Below are 19,301 nucleotides of genomic sequence, written 5' to 3' on the forward strand. Positions count from 1 at the left end.
GAACCTTCTGAACCACCACACTCATGATAGTGTGGTGTTCTTCTTTGATGGAAGCGCCGTTGAGTGCCTCCAGCAAGTTATCCGGTGCCTCCAGTTGGACGGAGGCCGCCGGTGTCACAGTCTTGCCCTTCTTACGAAGGGCTGCCCACCGGACTTCGGAACCACTGGAGGTTCTGGTACGGAATCCGGGAGGTTGCCCTGCGGCACCTCCTGCGCCTCCTCCTCCTGGTGGGTCCCTTCCCGGGATCCCACCTCGGTGTCGTCAGTGTCACGGGGGGTGGAGGCGGTCGGAAGAGAATCCATATCCGACGTGCCCAAGGACCCGCTCGACAAAGCGGGAAGATCGTCCTTGGGCGGACTACAGGGTTGTATGTGGCACTAGAAAGACACCATGCGACAAAAAGAAAAATTATAACTCATCTAGGAGTCCGGATACTTATGATCTCGCCAAGGGCTTGGCCCTTGAGGGCCACTCCTCGTCGCTGTCGCCGACGTTGGCGGAATAGTCCGGGGGAAGGGTCCTTCCCTTCTTGGACCCTTCGGCCTCCCTCATTGGGGAGGCCTTCCTCTTCTTCTCTCCCCCCACTGGGGGAGAGGCCTCTTTCTTCTCCTCCTCGTCCTCGTGGGAGGAGTCCGCCTCGGAGTCATCGGACGATGAGTCCGATACCACCTGACGCCGGGAACTCCTTCGGGTTCTCGTGGCCTTCTTCTTGGCCTTCTTCTCTGGCACTACGTAAAGTGTCGGGACCAGCAGCCCTGTCAAACGGGCATCCGCTGGGTCCTCTGGAAGGGGAGCCGGACAGTTAACATGTCCGAATGTCGCCTGCCAGGCCTGCTAAAGGTATTGGGAGTTTAGATCCCGCATAAAGTCAAAATATGAAAGGCAAGTGTCCCATAAAGGATAACATGGCTTTCCTCACCAGCCGGATGCTGTGAGCTGAATCTGCGATCTTCGGTAGCGGATGCGGGAGCTTCGGCGCCCTTGAACAGCACCCTCCAGGCATCTTTGTACGTAGTCTCGAAGAGCCCGCTCAAGGTCCGGTGCTGTGCCGGATCAAACTCCCACAAATTGAAGTCCCGTTGCTGGCAGGGGAGAATCCGGCGGACGAGCATGACCTGGATCACGTTGACAAGCTTGAGCTTCTTGTTCACCAGGGTCTGGAGACAGGACTGGAGTCCGGTCAGCTCTTCCGAACTACCCCATAGCAAGCCCTTCTCTTTCCAGGAGTTGAGCTGCATGGGTATGCAAGATCTAAATTCAGGGGCCGCTGCCCATTTAGGGTCACGCGGCTCGGTGATGTAGAACCACCCCGATTGCCACCCTTTGATGGATTCCACGAAGGCACCCTTGAGCCAAGTGACGTTGGGCATTTTGCCCACCATGGCGCCTCCGCACTCCGCTTGGCTGCCTTTCACAACCTTCGGCTTGACATTGAAGGTCTTTAGCCACAAGCCGAAGTGGGGCTGGATGCAGAGGAAGGCCTCGCACACGATGATAAACGCCGAGATATTGAGGATGAAATTTGGGGCCAGATCGTGGAAATCCAGGCCGTAGTAGAACATGAGCCGCCAGACAAAGGGGTGGAGTGGGAAGCCCAGTCTGAGGAGGAAATGGGGAAGGAATACCACCCTCTCATGGGGCCTGGGGTGGGTATGAGCTGCCCCTCGTCGGGGAGCCGGTGCGCCATGTCGCTGGACAGATATCCAGCGCTGCACAGCTTCTCGATGTGCCCCTCCATAACAGAGGAGGCCATCCACTTGCCTCCCGCTCCGGACATGGCTGGAGAAGGTCGAGGTGAGATGTGCGGACTTGGGCGTTGGAGCTCGAGTGCGCGGAGATGGATAAACAAAGGAGGAAGAAGGCGTAGGTAAAAAAGGTGGATCCTTATCCCCTTATATATGGGCGGATGAAATGCGTCCCTACTGGCCTGGTAAAACTCGCTTATCTCCCAAGTGCCACAATCAATGGCGCGGTTGGGTTACCCACGTCCGTATTGATGCGGATCCCGGAATAAGGGGAACACGATCTCTGCTTCGACAAGACGTGCCAAGGAAACCGCTTCGCTAAACGCGCTGAGGTGGTATAATAAAAACAATTCGAGTAAAGGCTTGGTTGTGGTGTGACGTCACGCCACAAAATACGTCAGCAGATTGAACTTGTGTAAATATTATTCTCTCTACGGTGGCATGTAGAATTTATTTTACAGAGCTGGACACTATCCTGGTGTTCACAATCTTCTATGAATTATTCGGAGGAGGAACCCGCCTTGCAGTGCCGAAGACAATATGCGCGCCGGACTCGTCGTCATTGAAGCCTGGTTCAGGGGCTACTGAGGGAGTCCCGGACTAGGGGGTGTCCGGATAGCCGAACTATCATCATCGTCCGGACTCCAAGACTATGAAGATTCAAGACTGAAGACTTCGTCCCGTGTCCGGATGGGACTTTCCTTGGCGTGGAAGGCAAGCTTGGCGATATGGATATGTAGATCTCCTACCATTGTAACCGACTCTGTGTAACCCTAGCCCTCTCCAATGTCTATATAAACCGTAGGGTTTTAGTCCGTAGGACACAGCAACAATCATACCATAGGCTAGCTTCTAGGGTTTAGCCTCCTTGATCTCGTGGTAGATCCACTCTTGTACTACCCATATCATCAATATCAATCAAGCAGGAGTAGGGTTTTACCTCCATCGGGAGGGCCCGAACCTGGGTAAAAACATCGTGTCCCTTGTCTCTTGTTACCATCTGCCTAGACGCACAGTTCAGGACCCCCTACCCGAGATCCGCCGGTTTTGACACCGACAACTTGCATGACATCTTTTGTCCTACCCTCCCGTGGCAGCGGGGTCCTACTGGAAACTAAGGGATATTAAGGCCTCCGTTTAATAGAGTACTAGACCAAAGCATTAACACATAGTGAATACATGAACTCCTCAAACTACGGTCATCACCGAGAAGTATCCCGATTATTGTCACTTCGGGGTTGTCGGATCATAACACATAATAGGTGACTATAGACTTGCAAGATAGGATCAAGAACACACATATATTCATGAAACCATAATAGGTTCAGATCCGAAATCATGGCACTCGGGCCCTAGTGACAAGCATTAAGCATAGCAAAGTCATAGCAACATCAATCTCAGAACATAGTGGATACTAGGGATGAAACCCTAACAAAACTAACTTGATTACATGGTAAATCTCATCCAAACCATCACCGTCTAGCAAGCCTACAATGGAATTACTCACGCATGGCGATGAGCATCATGAAATTGGTGATGAAGGATGGTTGATGATGACGACGACGGCGAATCCCCCTCTCTGGAGCCCCGAACGGACTCCAGATCAGCCCTCCCGAGAGAGATTAGGGCTTGGCGGCGGCTCCGTATCGTAAAACGCGATGAAACTTTATCTCTGATTTTTTCTCTACGAAAGCAAATATATAGAAATGGAGTTGAGGTCGGTGGAAATCCAGGGGGCCCAGGAGGCAGGGAGTGTGCCCAGGGGGAGGGGGCGCGCTCCCCACCCTCATGGGCAGGGTGTGGGCCCCCTGGCCTTGATTTTTTCGCCAGTATTTTTTATATTTTCCAAAAATAATCTCCATGGATTTTCAGGTCATTCCGAGAACTTTTGTTTCTGCACAAAAATAACACCATGGCAATTCTGCTGAAAACAGTGTCGGTCCGGGTTAGTTTCATTCAAATCAGGCAAGTTAGAGTCCAAAACTAGGGCAAAAGTGTTTGGAGAAGTAGATATGTTGGAGACATATCAGGGAGAAGGTCAAGGAAGAAGAAGAAGGAGGAGGGGGGCTCTCTCCCCCTTGCTTCCGGTGGCGCCGAAATGCCACCGGAGGCCATCATCATCACCGCGATCTACACCAACACCTCCATCATCTTCACCAACATCTCCATCACCTTCCCCCATCTATATTCAGCGGTCCACTCTCCCGCAACCCGCTGTACCCTCTACTTGAACATGGTGCTTTATGCTTCATATTATTATCCAATGATGTGTTGCCATCCTATGATTTCTGAGTAGATTTTTGTTGTCCTACCGATGATTGATGAATTTCTATGATTGGTTTAATTTGCTTGTGGTTATGTTGTTGTCCTATTGTGCCCTCCGTGTTGTGCAAGCGTGAGGGATTCCCGCTGTAGGGTGTTGCAATACATTCATGATTCGCTTATAGTGGGTTGCTTGAGTGACAGAAGCATAAACCCGAGTAAGGGGGTTGTGGCGTATGGGATAGAGGGGACTTGATGCTTTAATGCTATGGTTGGGTTTTACCTTAATGATCTTTAGTAGTTGCGGATGATTGCTAGTGTTCCAATCATAAGTGCATATGATCCAAGAAGAGAAAGTATGTTAGCTTATGCCTCTCCCACATAAAACTTGCTATCATTCTAGTATAGTAGTCAATTGCTTAGGGACTCCTACCACCACTTTTCCACACTTGCTATATTTACTTTATTGCTTCTTTATCTAAACAGCCCCTAGCTTTTATTTACGTGCTCTTTATTATCTTGCAAACCTATCCAACAACACCTACAAAGTACTTCTAGTTTCACACTTGTTCTAGGTAAAGCGAACGTCAAGCATGCATAGAGTTGTATCGGTGGTAGATAGAACTTGAGGGAATATTTGTTCTACCTTTAGCTCCTCATTGGGTTTGACACTCTTACTTATCGAAAGAGGCTAAAATTGATGCCCTCTACTTGTGGGTTATCAAGACCTTTTTCTGGCGCCGTTGCCGGGGAATCATAGCGTGGGGTGAATATTCTCGTGTGTGCTTGTTTGCTTTATCACTAAGTAATTTTTATTTGCCGTTCTTAGTTGTTTTCTATCTTTAGTTATGGGTAGGAAACGCAAAATACCAAAAAAATTAGTTGTACCTACTACACCAATGGTTGAAGAACCACTCAAAATCTATCGCACTCTTGAAGCTTTTTACTTGGATCATCTTCGATCCCTATGTGCTCGTGCTGAAACCACTACAAAAAAAAGACACATGCGTGACATTTTGGGCTGAACGAATTTTTTTTCTGTCATACTTATGACACTTCTATGACGATAATTGTGACAAAACTCGGTATCATCATAGATGTGGTGGGCTCCTACTTCTATGACAAAAAATCATGATAGAAAATGGGCTTTTCGTCCTGGGCGGGCCGGAGACGCAGCTGCATGACATTCTTTGGGCCGTCCATGACGGGAAAAACCGTAGTAGAAGCGAGTTCCCGGTTATGGTGGGTGGTCGGGAGCCGAGCGATGCGCGTTTCTCTCGTACACGTACGCATGTGTGTGCGAGGCGTTGGCTGTAACTGAACCCGAGCGAGGCGCTGGGCTCTAACTGAACCCGAGCGATTTCACTGCAGGCTACGCGTTACTGAACGCGAGCGATCGATCGATGGCTGTTAACTAAACCCGATCGAGTGATTCCTTTGCTACTGCTGCTAACTAAAGTCGATCGATGCTGCCTCTAGATGAACAGTGAGCATTGCGGGAGGGTTTGGATGAACAGTGAGCGGTGGGGGTGGATGAACAGGACCCTGTGATGTTGCCTCTGGATGAACTGGACCCCGATCGATCGAGCCGGTTGGGGCTGGATGAACAGGACCCCGTTGAGGGCTGGATGAACAGGACGACACCGTGGAGGGTTGGATGAACAATAGAAGGTGGAGGTGTGGATGAACAGTAGCCCTTGGAGGGGTGGTTGAACAGGAGCCCGTGGAGAGGGGTGGTTGAACAGTAGCCGGTGGAGTAGCGCACGGTGGAGGCTGGATGAACAGGAGCCCATGGATGAACAGTCGCAGGTGAAGGCTGGAGGAGGTCGATGGTGGATGAACAGTAGCCCGTGGAGGCTGGAGGAGGTCGACGGTGGAGATGAACAATATCCCGTGGAGTCCCGTTTTGCGGTACGCCACACCCCTCCCGATGAACAGGACCCCGTTTCGACCGTAGCGCTCCAACACAAGTCCGTTTCCTCCGTTTTGCGGTACGCCACACCCCTCCCGATCAACAGGACCCCGTTTCGACTGTAGGAGGTCCAAGACAACTTCGTTTCCTCCGTTTTGCGGCACGCCAGACCCCTCCCGATGAACAGGATCCCGTTTCAAACTTGGCCGATCAAACACAAGGCTGTTTCCTCCATTCTGCGGTACGCCAGGCCTCGTTTCCATTGCCTGTTCCGTCCAAGCCCTCCCGATGAACACGATGACGCATTCTGTTCTGACCCAGCCGGTTGGCTCCCCATGAACACGACGACGATGTTGTTTCTCCGTTCTGACCCAGCCATGTACCCGAGCCCTGGCCGTACGTATGCACGAGTAGGCGTTCGAGACCCCGCCCGTATGTACGTACATGGCCGTATTTACTTTCTTGCACCCTAGCTGTTATACGTACGTGTATATGCTACATGCGCGCCTCTACTATGACACGTGCGTGCATCTACATCGACCAGTATGTACGTACACGTTCGCGACCAGAATGACAACGCTACGTACGCTTCGACCGGGTGGGTCCTGACTATCAGGCACTTCCTTGCGTGCGAAGATGTAGCTGGTGGGCCCCAGCAGTCACGGGGGTGAATCATTTTTTTCAGACGCACTTCCTTGGGTGTGAAGATGTAGCTGGTGGGTCCCAGCAGTCAACGGGGCGAATCATTTTTTTTTTGCCCGGGCGCACTTCCTTACGTGCGAAGATGTAGCTAGTGCGTCCCAGTAGTCAGGGGGAAACATTGTTTTTCGTGAAATACGGTGGCCCGTCCGGTGGGTCCCTGCTGTCAGGTGGAGGAATCAGCATTTTGCACGTAATAAGCACTTCCTTGCTGCTGCAGTGGACCTAGCTATCAGCCTCTCCACGTATAGTCCACGTCCGATGGAAGTCATTCCTTGACCATGTTGACCACGCCACGCCGAGAGCACCAGGCCGGTGGACGATGACGAGGCGTAGGAAGGGGATGACGCAGAGCCGGGGAAGACGCGGTAGTGGATGCCCATGCAGAGAGGAGTACGAGGGTTCACTGGTTCGGAAGTGGTGTGAGGCTGCCGTCGCTGCAGAATAACAGGGGGTGTGGGTGAGTAGAGGGATGGCCTGGCCAGCGGTGGGAGTAGTAGGGGGCGGTGAGGCCTCCGCGGCATCACAGCCGGCCACGGGAGGGAGGAGCATGCAGCACGACCGGCGCTGGTTTGGGGGCTGGAGCAAGAAGACTAGAGGTTGAAGAAGCACTACGGCCGTAGGATGAACATCGTACGGTAACAGGAGCTAGAATCGTTCATATTGACTAAGTTGACAAAGCCATCCGTCCCCGTCAACTTGGTAGGCCCACAAGTCAGCCTCCCACTCTGCTGGGTTCCAGCTGGCGGGGAGAGTATTCATTTTTTTGCGCGTAATAAGGAGGCACTTCCTTGCGTGCGAAGATAGCTGGTGGGTCCGACCTATCAGCGGGGGGCATGTTTTTTTGCCAAATACAGAGGCCCTTCCGGTGGGTCCCAGATGTCAGGTGCAGGAATCATTATTTTGCATGTAATAAGGAGGCATTTCCTTGGGTGCGGCCATGGACCCACCTGTCAGCCTCTCCACGCACAGTCTACTTCCGTTGGTGTCGTTCGTTGACCAAGTTGACCACGCCATGCCGAGCGCATCCAAGGTGGTGGACGATGGTGAGGCCCTGGACAGCAACGAGCCGGAGATAGGAAGACGCGGGAGTAGAGTCGCAGACAGAGAGGTGTACGAGGGTTAACTGGTTCTAGTGCGGTGTGGTTTGGTAGTCGGTGGAGAAGAACAGGAGGTGTGGAGGGGTGGAGGGATGGCCTGGACAACGGTGGAGTAGCGCTTCACAGCGACGCGTGCTAAGCAGAGCTGCTAGCAGCAGGAGGCGGGAGGTGGTCCCGCTGGCGCTGGAGGAAGAAGTCGAGAGATTGAAGATGGATGCCGGTCGTTGGATGTAAATCCAACGGCTAACATGTCAGAATCATTTGTTGACTAAATTGACAACGACTTGCGTTGGCTTTGACCTATTGGCCCACATTTCGGCCTCCAAAAATGTGGCACATATTCAACCCATTTTTCAAAATTTACAGTCTTTTTTTGCATGGTAGAATTTACAGTCAATTTGATCTTTTTTTGAATTACAGTCCATTAGCTGGGCTGGGTGAACAAATAATGTAGCGTCCATGCAGCCCATTTATTTTTTTTCCTAAAAGATTACAGGCCATTTGCACTTTCTTGAAATACACAATTTTAGTGGGCTGATTCTAATTATAATGTTGGGTTGGGCCAGCAATGTTATCAAAAAATAAAAAGGGGTTGAGCATTTTGTTATAAATATATTTAAATAATAAGTGATATTATTACATTCGTCCTTAAATCTTACCAAGCTTTTGTACACAATCACCAGGATTTTCGTGCCAAAACAATCCAGGATTTTATTGTTAACAAATTATTTTTATAAGTTAATAAGATGTGGGATATTGTTTTCTTATATATGTAAGTATCTGTTAAATATATGATGACAATAAAAATAATATATAATAACATATAAAATAATTTAAATATATATAATATAGTTAGAAGGGAAACATAAGTTGGACCTGGCGTTCCTATTCTTATATAGAAAAATAGAACAGACCTCTGCGTTTTCTTCAAAAAATCACATAAATTGGGCTGCCGATGTTTCAGAAAAATAAAACCTCGTACAGGAAGTCCATAGGCCGGTCGATACATGACGGCCCTCAAGAAAATACAAACATGCCTATGGACCTCCCATCCGAGGTCGTGGTTTGCGCATGTTAAAAAAGAAAGCCTAGACGGGGCAGCCCAAAACCCAGCTGATACTTGTTGCCCCAGTGATAATAAATGATACCTGCCAGCTCCCTGCCTTCGTTGTGAATTTATCTCCTATAGTAACTACGTTGAAGCACCTAAAAAATGTAACTATGTTAACAAACCCGTGGGCCCCAATGTTAGTATAGCATTAGGAGGAAGTATCTTTTCAATGAGGCACTTGCTTGCGTACGGCCATAGACCTGGTGGGTCCCGACTGTCTGTCTCTCCATGTACAGTCCTCTCTAGATTCCTCTCGTTTGTTCAGCATGTTCACAACAGCAGATAGCGGCATCGCGGCGAGCGCACAAAGGCGCAGCAGGGGATCCGACTACCTGAGGAAGTGCCTTATTATTAACGAAACTACTGAACTAGCCTAGTGGCCAAGTGACACTACCCGACAGCTGTTTCGCCCGGGTTCGATTCCACCTGTGCAGTGAAAATATCTCCAAATTTTTTGCCTCTGCCTTTATTGACATGTGGGTCCCCATTGTCATCTATGCACACCACGTCCAACACTTGCCAAAACTTCATCCCTCGTTTTCTCTGTGTTTCGCACACTCGACATTGTGTGGGCATTTTGAAATAGCATATCTTTTTGACTGTGCATCATGTGAAGATGTGCTATGCATGAATGTTGATCAACATGATGTTAACTGGCTGGTAGTTCCATTTTCAACCATGAATAAAACTTCCAACATGATGTAAACCCTATTTGAAAAGGCCATGTTAATATAAATGCTCTGCCTCTGAAAGTTGCAGTTTCTTATCTGAAACTGAACTTGCAGTTTCTTATCTGAAACTGAAACTTGCAGTTTCTTCTTTGAGAATCACATTGTCTGCACTTTTATACTCCTATGAAACTACATTTTTTAAGTGCTAAAAATAGATCTCTAGAATTCATAAAATACTTCATATGCTAAATACTGCAAATCTGAAATTCAACATACATATCTAAAAGTACTCTCAAAATACACAACACAAAACACAATTCATAACCTACAAATACTGACAACCCTAAGCTCCTCCTGAAAATTCACAACCTGCCCGACTATTGGGCTGGGGGGCAGTCCCATCCTATTCCTCGGCGGCAGATAGCCGCCCCGTGAGACGATGTGAAAGGCGAGGGAGAGGATGGCGGGGAAGCGTCGTTGGGCCAACTGCTTTTCTCCTCTTGAAGTTGGGTTCGGTTGACGAAGACTCCACCGGCTTGCTTTGGCAGGACACCCTCACAAACGGCACCCTGTAGATGCTCGATTCTTCAATCTCTGGTGGATGCTCCATCTGGGATCGATACTCCCACCACCGCTCCCTCACGATCAGATTAGGTGAATCTGTTTTCTCCATGGCCCAGAGGAGCAGCTATATGTACAGCCGCGCGACTCCCTCCGGGAGTGCTGCCTTTTCACTCTGTTGCTGATATTTGGCCATGGATGTCGCCGTTGCCGCTAGTTGGTCCTTGTTGTCAAACCAAGACTGTATCTCCAACATCCTAGCTAGCTTCACAGGGTCGCCGTCTGCGATCCTCATGTATTGGTTGTACTCCTCCATCGATCTACTTCTCCACAACACCTTCACTCACCGGCGGTGGTTTTTGAATGGAAGAGGAGAGGAGCAGCATTGGTTTTGGTTTAGAACGGGAGAGGAGCGATGCTGGTTTTGGACTGGAACAGGAGAGGAGGGGCGGTGGTTTTGAAATGGAAGAGGAGAGGAGTGGTGCTGGATTTAGATTGGAACATGAGAGGAGTGGTGGTGGTTTAAGAGGAGAAGAGCGGAAGAGCGACACTGGTCTTGGAAGTACTTTTTTTGCTTATTTTGGGTCAAAGTTTGACCACGTACTGTATTTGACAAGCAAAACGTGAATGCATGTCACCAAAAATTGTATCATTTGGTTCGAATCTGAATGTACTTTCAAATTATATTATTTTTGCAACGTATAATGTGGGGTCGCTTTGTTAATTGAAGGGTAAATTGATTTTGATTTTGGTCCAGTCACAGTGTGCCGGCCCACTCGTGCAATCCCAAATCGCTGCCGCACGCTCCTCTCCCTCTTCTCCATTGCAAAACCACCTCCTCTCCTCTCCATCATCTCCATTCCAAAACCACCGTCTCGCCTCTCCCTCTTTTGATCTTCTCCATTGCAAAACCACCTCCTCTCCACTCCATCATCTCCATTCCAAAACCATTGTCTCGCCTCTCCCTCTTCTCTATTGCAAGACCATCGTCTCTCCTCCCATCTTCCAAAGATAGCACCGGACCACTCAGAAGGACACTGATACGTCTCCAACGTATCTATAATTTTTGATTGTTCCATGCTATTATATTACCCGTTTTGGATGTTTATGGGCTTTACATTACACTTTTATATCATTTTTGGGACTAACCTACTAACCGGAGGCCCGACCCGTATTGCTGTTTTTTTTGCCTATTTCAGTATTTTGAAGAAAAGGAATATCAAACGGAGTCCAAATGGAATGAAACCTTCGGGGGCGATCTTTTTGGAACAAATGTGATCTAGAGGACTTGTAGTGCAATTCAAGAAGCAATCAAGGAGGCCACGAGGGTAGAGGGTGCGCCCCCCTACTGGGAACGCCCCCCTATCTCGTGGGCCCCTCGGGCGGCCACCGACCTACTTCTTCCTCCTATATATACCCACGTACCCGGAGAACATCAGAGGCGACCATGAAAAACTATTTCCACCACCGTAACCTTCTGTATCCACGGGATCCCATCTTGGAGCCTTTGTCGGTGCTCCGCCGGAGGGGGAATCAACCATGGAGGCCCTCTACATCATCTCCAAGGCCTCTCCGATGAGTTGTGAGTAGTTTACCACAGACCTTCAGGTCCATAGTTATTAGCTAGATGGCTTCTTCTCTCTCTTTGAATCTCAATACCATGTTCTCTTCGATCTTCTTGGAGATCTATTCGATGTAACTCTTTTTGCAGTGTGTTTGTCGAGATCCGATGAATTGTGGGTTTATGATCAAGTTTATCTATGAGAAATATTTGAATCTCCTCTAAATTCTTTTATGTGTGATTAAGTTATCTTGGCAAGTCTCTTCGAATTATTAGTTTGGTTTGGCCTACTAGATTGATCTTTCTTGCAATGGAAGAAGTGCTTAGCTTTGGGTTCAATCTTGCGGTGTCCTTTCCCAGTGACAGTAGGGGCAGCAAGGCACATATTGTATTGTTGCCATCAAGGATAAAAAGATGGGGTTTATATCATATTGCATGAGTTTATCCCTCTACATCATGTCATCTTTCTTAATGCGTTACTCTGTTCTTTATGAACTTAATACTCTAGATGCATGCTGGATAGCGGTCGATGTGTGGAGTAATAGCAGTAGATGCAGGCAGGAGTCGGTCTACTTGTCATGGACGTGATGCCTATATACATGATCATGCCTAGATAATCTCATAATTATTCGCTTTTCTATCAATTGCTCGACAGTAATTTGCTCACCCACCGTAATACTTATGCTATCTTGAGAGAAGCCACTAGTGAAACCTATGGCCCCCGGGTCTATCTATTATCATATAAGCTTTCAATCTACTTTTATTTCCATCTTTACTTTTCCAATCTATATTATAAAATACAAAAAATATATTTATCTTATAATATTATCTCTATCAGATCTCACTTTTGCATGTGGTCGTGAAGGGATTGACAACCCCTTTATTGCGTTGGTTGCGAGTTCTTGTTTGTTTGTGTAGGTGCGTGGGAATTTTTAGGAGCCTCTTACTGGATTGATACCTTGGTTCTCAAAAACTGAGGGAAATACTTACGCTACTATTGCTGCATCACCCTTTCCTCTTCAAGGAAAACCAACGCAAGCTCAAGACGTAGCAAGAAGGATTTCTGGTGCCGTTGCCGGGGAGGTCTTCGCTCAAGTCAAGACATACGAAGTACCCATCACAAACCCATCTCCCTCGCATTTACATTATTTGCCATTTGCCTCTCGTTTTCCTCTCCCCCACTTCACCCTTGCCGTTTTATTCGCCCCCTCTTTCCCAATCACCTCTCCCTTTCGTTTGCCTTTCTGTTTGCTTGTGTGTTGGATTACTTGTCGCGATGGCCCAAGATAATACCAAATTGTCTGATTTCTCCAATACCAATAATAATGATTTCCTTAGTACTCTGATTGCTCCTCTTAATGATGTTGAGTCTTGTGAAATCAATACTGCTTTGCTGAATCTTCTTATGAAAGATCAATTCTCCGGCCTTCCTAGTGATGATGACGCTACTCATCTAAACAACTTTGTTGATTTGTGTGAGATGCAAAAGAAGAAAGATACGGATAATGATATTGTCAAATTGAAGTTATTTCTGTTTTCACATAGAGATCGTGCTAAAGTTTGGTTTTCGTCTTTGCCTAAGAATAGCCTTGATTCATGGAATAAGTGCAAACATGCTTTTATCTGTAAGTATTTTCCTCCCTCTAAGATCAACACTCTTAGGAACCATATTATGACTTTTAAACAGCTTGATCATGACCATGTTGCCCAATCTTGGGAAAGAATGAAATTGATTATTCGCAATTGCCCTACTCATGGTTTGAATTTATGGATGAGCATACAAAAAATTTATGCCGGATTGAATTTTGCTTCTAGAAATCTTTTAGATTTGGCCGCGGGAGGCACGTTTATGGAAATCACCTTAGGAGAAGCTACAAAACTCCTTGACAATATTATGGCTAATTATTCTCAATGGCACACTGAAAGATCTACTAGTAAAAAAGTGCATGCTATAGAAGAAATTAATGTTTTGAGTGGAAAGATGGATGAACTTATGAGATTGTTTGCTACTAAGAGTGCTTCTATTGATCCCAATGATATGCCTTTGTCTACTTTGATTGAGAATAATAATGAATCTATGGATGTGAATTTTGTTGGTAGGAATAATTTTGGTAACAATGCTTATAGAGGAAACTTTAATCCTAGACCGTTCCCTAGTAATTCCTCTAATAATTATGGAAATTCCTACAACATTTCTTATGGTAATTTTAGTAAGATGCCCTCTGATTTTGAGAATAGTGTGAAAGAATTTATGATCTCTCAAAAGAATTTTAATGCCTTGCTTGAAGAAAAATTGCTCAAAGTTGATGATTTGGCTAGGAACGTTGATAACTCTCGCTTGATGTTGATTCTTTGAAACTTAGATCTACTCCTCCTAAGCATGATATCAATGAGTCTCTCAAAGCTATGAGAATTTCCATTGATGAGTGCAAAGAAAGAACCGCTAGATTGCGTGCTCTTCTAATTTCCATGAAAATAATGATGAAGATCTTGGATGTGTCCCCTATTAGATCTTTGTTTTGCAATATTAATATTAATAATGATGGGACTGGAGATGAGTCAACTTTAGTTAAAAGGCGTCCCAATGATTCAGAGTTTTTAGATCTTGATGCTAAATTTGGTAAAAGTGGGATTGGAGAGGTCAAGACTTTAAATAGCATTGAACCCACTATCTTGGATTTCAAGGAATTTAATTATTATAATTGTTCTTTAGAAGATTGTATTTCCTTGTTGCAATCTGTTGTGAATTCTCCTCATGCTTATAGTCAAAATAAAGCTTTTACCAAACATATTGTTGATGCCTTGATGCAATCTTTTGATGAAAAACTTAATTTGGAAGTTCTGTACCTAGAAAACTTTATGATGAGTGGGAACCTACTATAAAGATTAAAATTAAAGATCATGAGTGTTATGCTTTATGTGATTTGGGTGCTAGTGTTTCCACGATTCCGAAAACTTTATGTGATATTCCAGGTTTCCATGATCTTGATGATTGCTCTTTAAATTTGCACCTTGTGGAATCCACCATTAAAAAGGCAATGGGAAGGATCAATGATGTTCTCATTGTTGCAAATAGGAAATTTGGTGCCCGTAGATTTTATCGTTCTTGATATAGATTGCAATCTTTCTTGCCCTATTATTCTTGGTAGACCTTTCCTTAGAATGATTGGTGCGATTATTGATATGAAGGAAGGGAATATTAGATTCCAATTTCCATTAAGGAAAGGCATGGAGCACTTTCCAAGAAAGAAAGTCAAATTACCTTATGAATGTATCATGCGAGCTACTTATGAATTGAGTGCCAAAGATGGCACTACTTAGATCTATCCTCGCTTTTATACCAAGCTAGGGGCGTTAAATGATAGCGCTAGATGGGAGGCAACCCAATTTTATTTGTGTTTTTTGTTTTTTTGTTTTTTTTTAGTAATAAATTTTGCATCTACCTTATGTTTAGATGTTTTTTTATTTTATTTAGTGTTTGTTCCAAGTAGAACCTATAGGATAACCTATGGTGATAGTTAATTTGATTCTGCTGAAAAACAGAAACTTTGCCTGCACGAAAATAATTTTAGTAATTCACAGAAACGTGCTTTTGCATTGATTCGTTTTGCTGTAGATCAATAGACAAATTTCCCAGGACTTCCTACTTTGGTAGGATATTTATAGTTCAAAAGTATTCAAGAGTTACAAATTGCTACAGATTGTTCTGTTTTTGACAGATTCTGCCTTTCGTGTGTTGTTTGCTTATTTTGATGCATCTATGGCTAGTATTAAGTGGTATGAACCATAGAGAACTTGAAATACAGTAGGTTTAACACCAATCTAAATAAAGAATGAGTTCATTACAGTACCTTATGTGGTGGTTTTTCTTTCTTTCACTAATGGAGCTTATGAGATTTCCTGTTGAGTTTTGTGTTGTGAAGTTTTCAAGTTTTGCATAAAGATTTGATGGACTATGGAACAAGGAGTGGCAAGAGCCTATGCTTGGGGATGCCCATGGCACCCCAAGATATTCAAGAACAGCCAAAAGCCTAAGCTTAGGGATGCCCCCGGACGGCATTCCCTTTTTCGTCTTCGTTTATCGGTAACTTTACTTGGAGCTATATTTTTATTTTCCACATGATATGTGTTTTGCTTGGAGTGTCTTGTATGATATTAGTATTTTATTTTTAGTTTTCCACAATCATCCTTGATTTACACACCTTTTGGGAGAAGCCCACTTGATTAGAATTTATTAGAATACTCTATGTGCTTCGCTTATATCTTTTGATCTGGATAGTATTTGCTCTAGTACTTCACTTATATCTTTTAGAGCGCGGTGGTGGCTTAATTTTGAAGAAATTGTTGATCTATCATGCTTCACTTATATTATTTTGAGAGTCTTTTAGAACAGCATGGTATTTTCTATGGTTATTAATTTGGTCCTAGAATGATGAGCATCCAAGTTGGGTATAATAAAAACTATCACAGAAAGTGCATTAAACACTAGGATCAATTTGATGCTTGATAATTGTTTTGAGATATAAAGGTGGTAATATTAGAGTCATGCTAGTTGGGTAATTATGAAATTGAGAAATACTTGTGTTGAAGTTGGCAAGTCCCGTATCATGCACGTATGGTAAAAGTTGTGTGACAAATTTGTTGCATGAGGTGCTCTTTTAATTGTGTCGTGGATTTGTCACGGCAGATGTCCTAGTGTGAGGACTTAATCGCGAGGCCAACACATCTATGTGGTAGCTTGAGAGGGGTTGATTGGAATCGAGAGACGCAACACAAGACAAGGATTTAGACAGCTTCGGGCCCCAGGAAACATCATCCGGTAACAACCCTACATGTTGTTTGTGGCTAGGTCACATTATCATCACGAGAGAGTCGCCGGTAAACTGGCTCTTTGTGTCTAACCCTAGAAATTGTTTCCTCTTGCCCTCTCCCTCTTTGGGGAGCCCTGCCCCTCCTTATATATGTTGAAGGGGCGGTTTACATGACTAGTCCTAGTTGGATTAGGATTACTCTATTATAAGTGGAGTCCTAGTCTTGCTTCCTTTGTAGGAGAATATTCCTTGTGCTTTCCTTATAAACTGGCCCACCATAACATGAACCGGCCTTCCATAAACCGCCTTCTAGGCCACCGTGTCTTGTCGTTCCTCTAACCCACTCGCCGGGTCACCCATGAGTCACCAGGCTCGGGCGGTTCACTTAGTGAGTTGTCCAGTCCAGCGGGGTTATACTTCCGGCCGGGTTACTCCGCGGGGTATATCCCCGAAAAATTGTCTTCCTTATGAGTGGAGGTCGGGTTCGCGCAATGGTTAACTCCTATCAACCCTTCCCCTAGGAGCATGCGTAGTAGTACTTTGCTTCGAGGGCAAGTAGACTTTTGCAATAAGTATATGAGTTCTTTATGACTAATGTGAGTCCATGGATATACGCACACTCACCCTTCCACTTTGCTAGCCTCTATTGTGCCGCGCAACTTTCTCCGATATCATGCACCCATTATTTACCTTCCTCAAAACAGCCACCATACCTACCTATTATGGCATTAACATAGCCATTCCGAGATATATTGTCATGCAACTTTCCACCGTTTCGTTATTATGACACGCTCCATCATTGTCATATTGCTCTTTCCATGATCATGTAGTTGACATTGTATTTGTGGCAAGGCCACCCTCATAATTTTCATACATGTCACTCTTAATTCATTGCATATCCCAGTACATCGCTGGAGGCATTCATATAGAGTCATATTTTGTTCTAAGTGTTGACTTGTAATTCTCGAGTTGTAAATTAATAAAAGTGTGATGATCTTCATTATTAGAGCATTGTCCCAAGTGAGGAAAGGATGATGAAGACTATGATTCCCCCACAAGTCGGGATGAGACTTCAGACTTTAAAAAAAAAGAAAAAAAGGCCAAAGAGCCCACCAAATAAAAAAGGCCAAAAAAAGAGAAAGGCCAAATCAAAAAATGAGAGAAACATAGAGAAGGGACAATGCTACTATCTCTTTTCCACACTTGTGCTTCAAAGTAGCACCATGATCTTCATGATAGAGAGTCTCTTGTGTTGTCACTTTCATATACTAGTGGGAATTTTTCATTATAGAACTTGGCTTGTATATTCCAATGATGGGCTTCCTCAAAATGTCCTAGGTCTTCGTGAGCAAGCAAGTTGGATGCACACCCACTTAGTTTCTTTTGTTGAGCTTTCATACATTTATAGCTCTAGAGCATCCGTTGCATGGCAATCCCTACTCACTCACATTGATATCTATTGATGGGCATCTCCCTAGCCCATTGATACGCCTAGTTGATGTGAGACTATCTTCTCCCTTTTTGTCCCCACAACCAACACCTTATACCACCATAGTGCTATGCCCATGGCTTGCACTCATGTATTGCGTAAGAGTTGAAAAGGCTAAAGCGCGTTAAAAAGTATGAACCAACTGCTTGGCTGAAACCGGGGTTGTGCATGATGGGAGTATTTTGTGTAATGAAAATGAAGCATGGCCTAACTATATGATTTTGTAGGGATAAGCTTTCTTTGGCTATGCTATTTTGATAAGACATGATTATTTGTTAGTATGCTTCGAGTATTACTATTTTTTATGTTTTATAAGCTTTTATCTTGAATCATTTGGATCTGAACAATCATGCCACAATAAATAAAATTACATTGAGAATTATGCTAGGTAGCATTCCACATCAAAAATTCTGTTTTTATCATTTACCTACTCGAGGACGAGCAGGAATTAAGCTTGGGGATGCTTGATACGTCTCCAACATATCTATATTTTTTTATTGTTCCATGCTATTATATTACCCGTTTTGGATGTTTATGGGCTTTACATTACACTTTTATATCATTTTTGGGACTAACCTACTAACCGGAGGCCCAGCCCGTATTGCTATTTTTTTTTCCTATTTCAATATTTCGAAGAAAAGGAATATCAAACGGAGTCCAAACGGAATGAAACCTTTGGGGGCGATCTTTTTGGAACAAACATGATCCAGTGCAAGGCAAGAAGCAATTGAGGATGCCACGAGGGTGGAGGGCGCGCCCACCTATCTCGTGGGCCCCTCGGGCGGCCACCGACCTACTTCTTCCTCCTATATATACCCACGTACCCCGAGAACATCAGAGGCGACCACGAAAAACTATTTCCACCACCGTAACCTTCTGTATCCGCGAGATCCCATCTTGGAGCCTTCGCCGGCGCTCCGCTGGAGGGGGAATCAACCACGGAGGGCCTCTACATCATCTCCAAGGCCTCTCCGATGAGTTGTGAGTAGTTTACCACAGACCTTCGGGTCCATAGTTATTAGCTAGATGGCTTCTTCTCTCTCTTTGAATCTCAATACCATGTTCTCCTCGATCTTCTTGGAGATCTATTCGATGTAACTCTTTTTGCGGTGTGTTTGTCGAGATCCGATGAATTGTGGGTTTATGATCAAGTTTATCTATGAGAAATATTTGAATCTCCTCTGAATTCTTTTATGTGTGATTAAGTTATCTTTGCAAGTCTCTTCGAATTATCAGTTTGGTTTGGCCTACTAGATTGATCTTTCTTTCAATGGGAGAAGTGCTTAGCTTTGGGTTCAATCTTGCGGTGTCCTTTCCTAGTGACAACAGGGGCAGCAAGGCACATATTGTGTTGTTGCCATCGAGGATAAAAAGATGG

This window comes from Triticum aestivum, chromosome 4B (assembly GCF_018294505.1).
Source record: "Triticum aestivum cultivar Chinese Spring chromosome 4B, IWGSC CS RefSeq v2.1, whole genome shotgun sequence".
Classification (NCBI taxonomy): Eukaryota; Viridiplantae; Streptophyta; class Magnoliopsida; order Poales; family Poaceae; genus Triticum; species Triticum aestivum.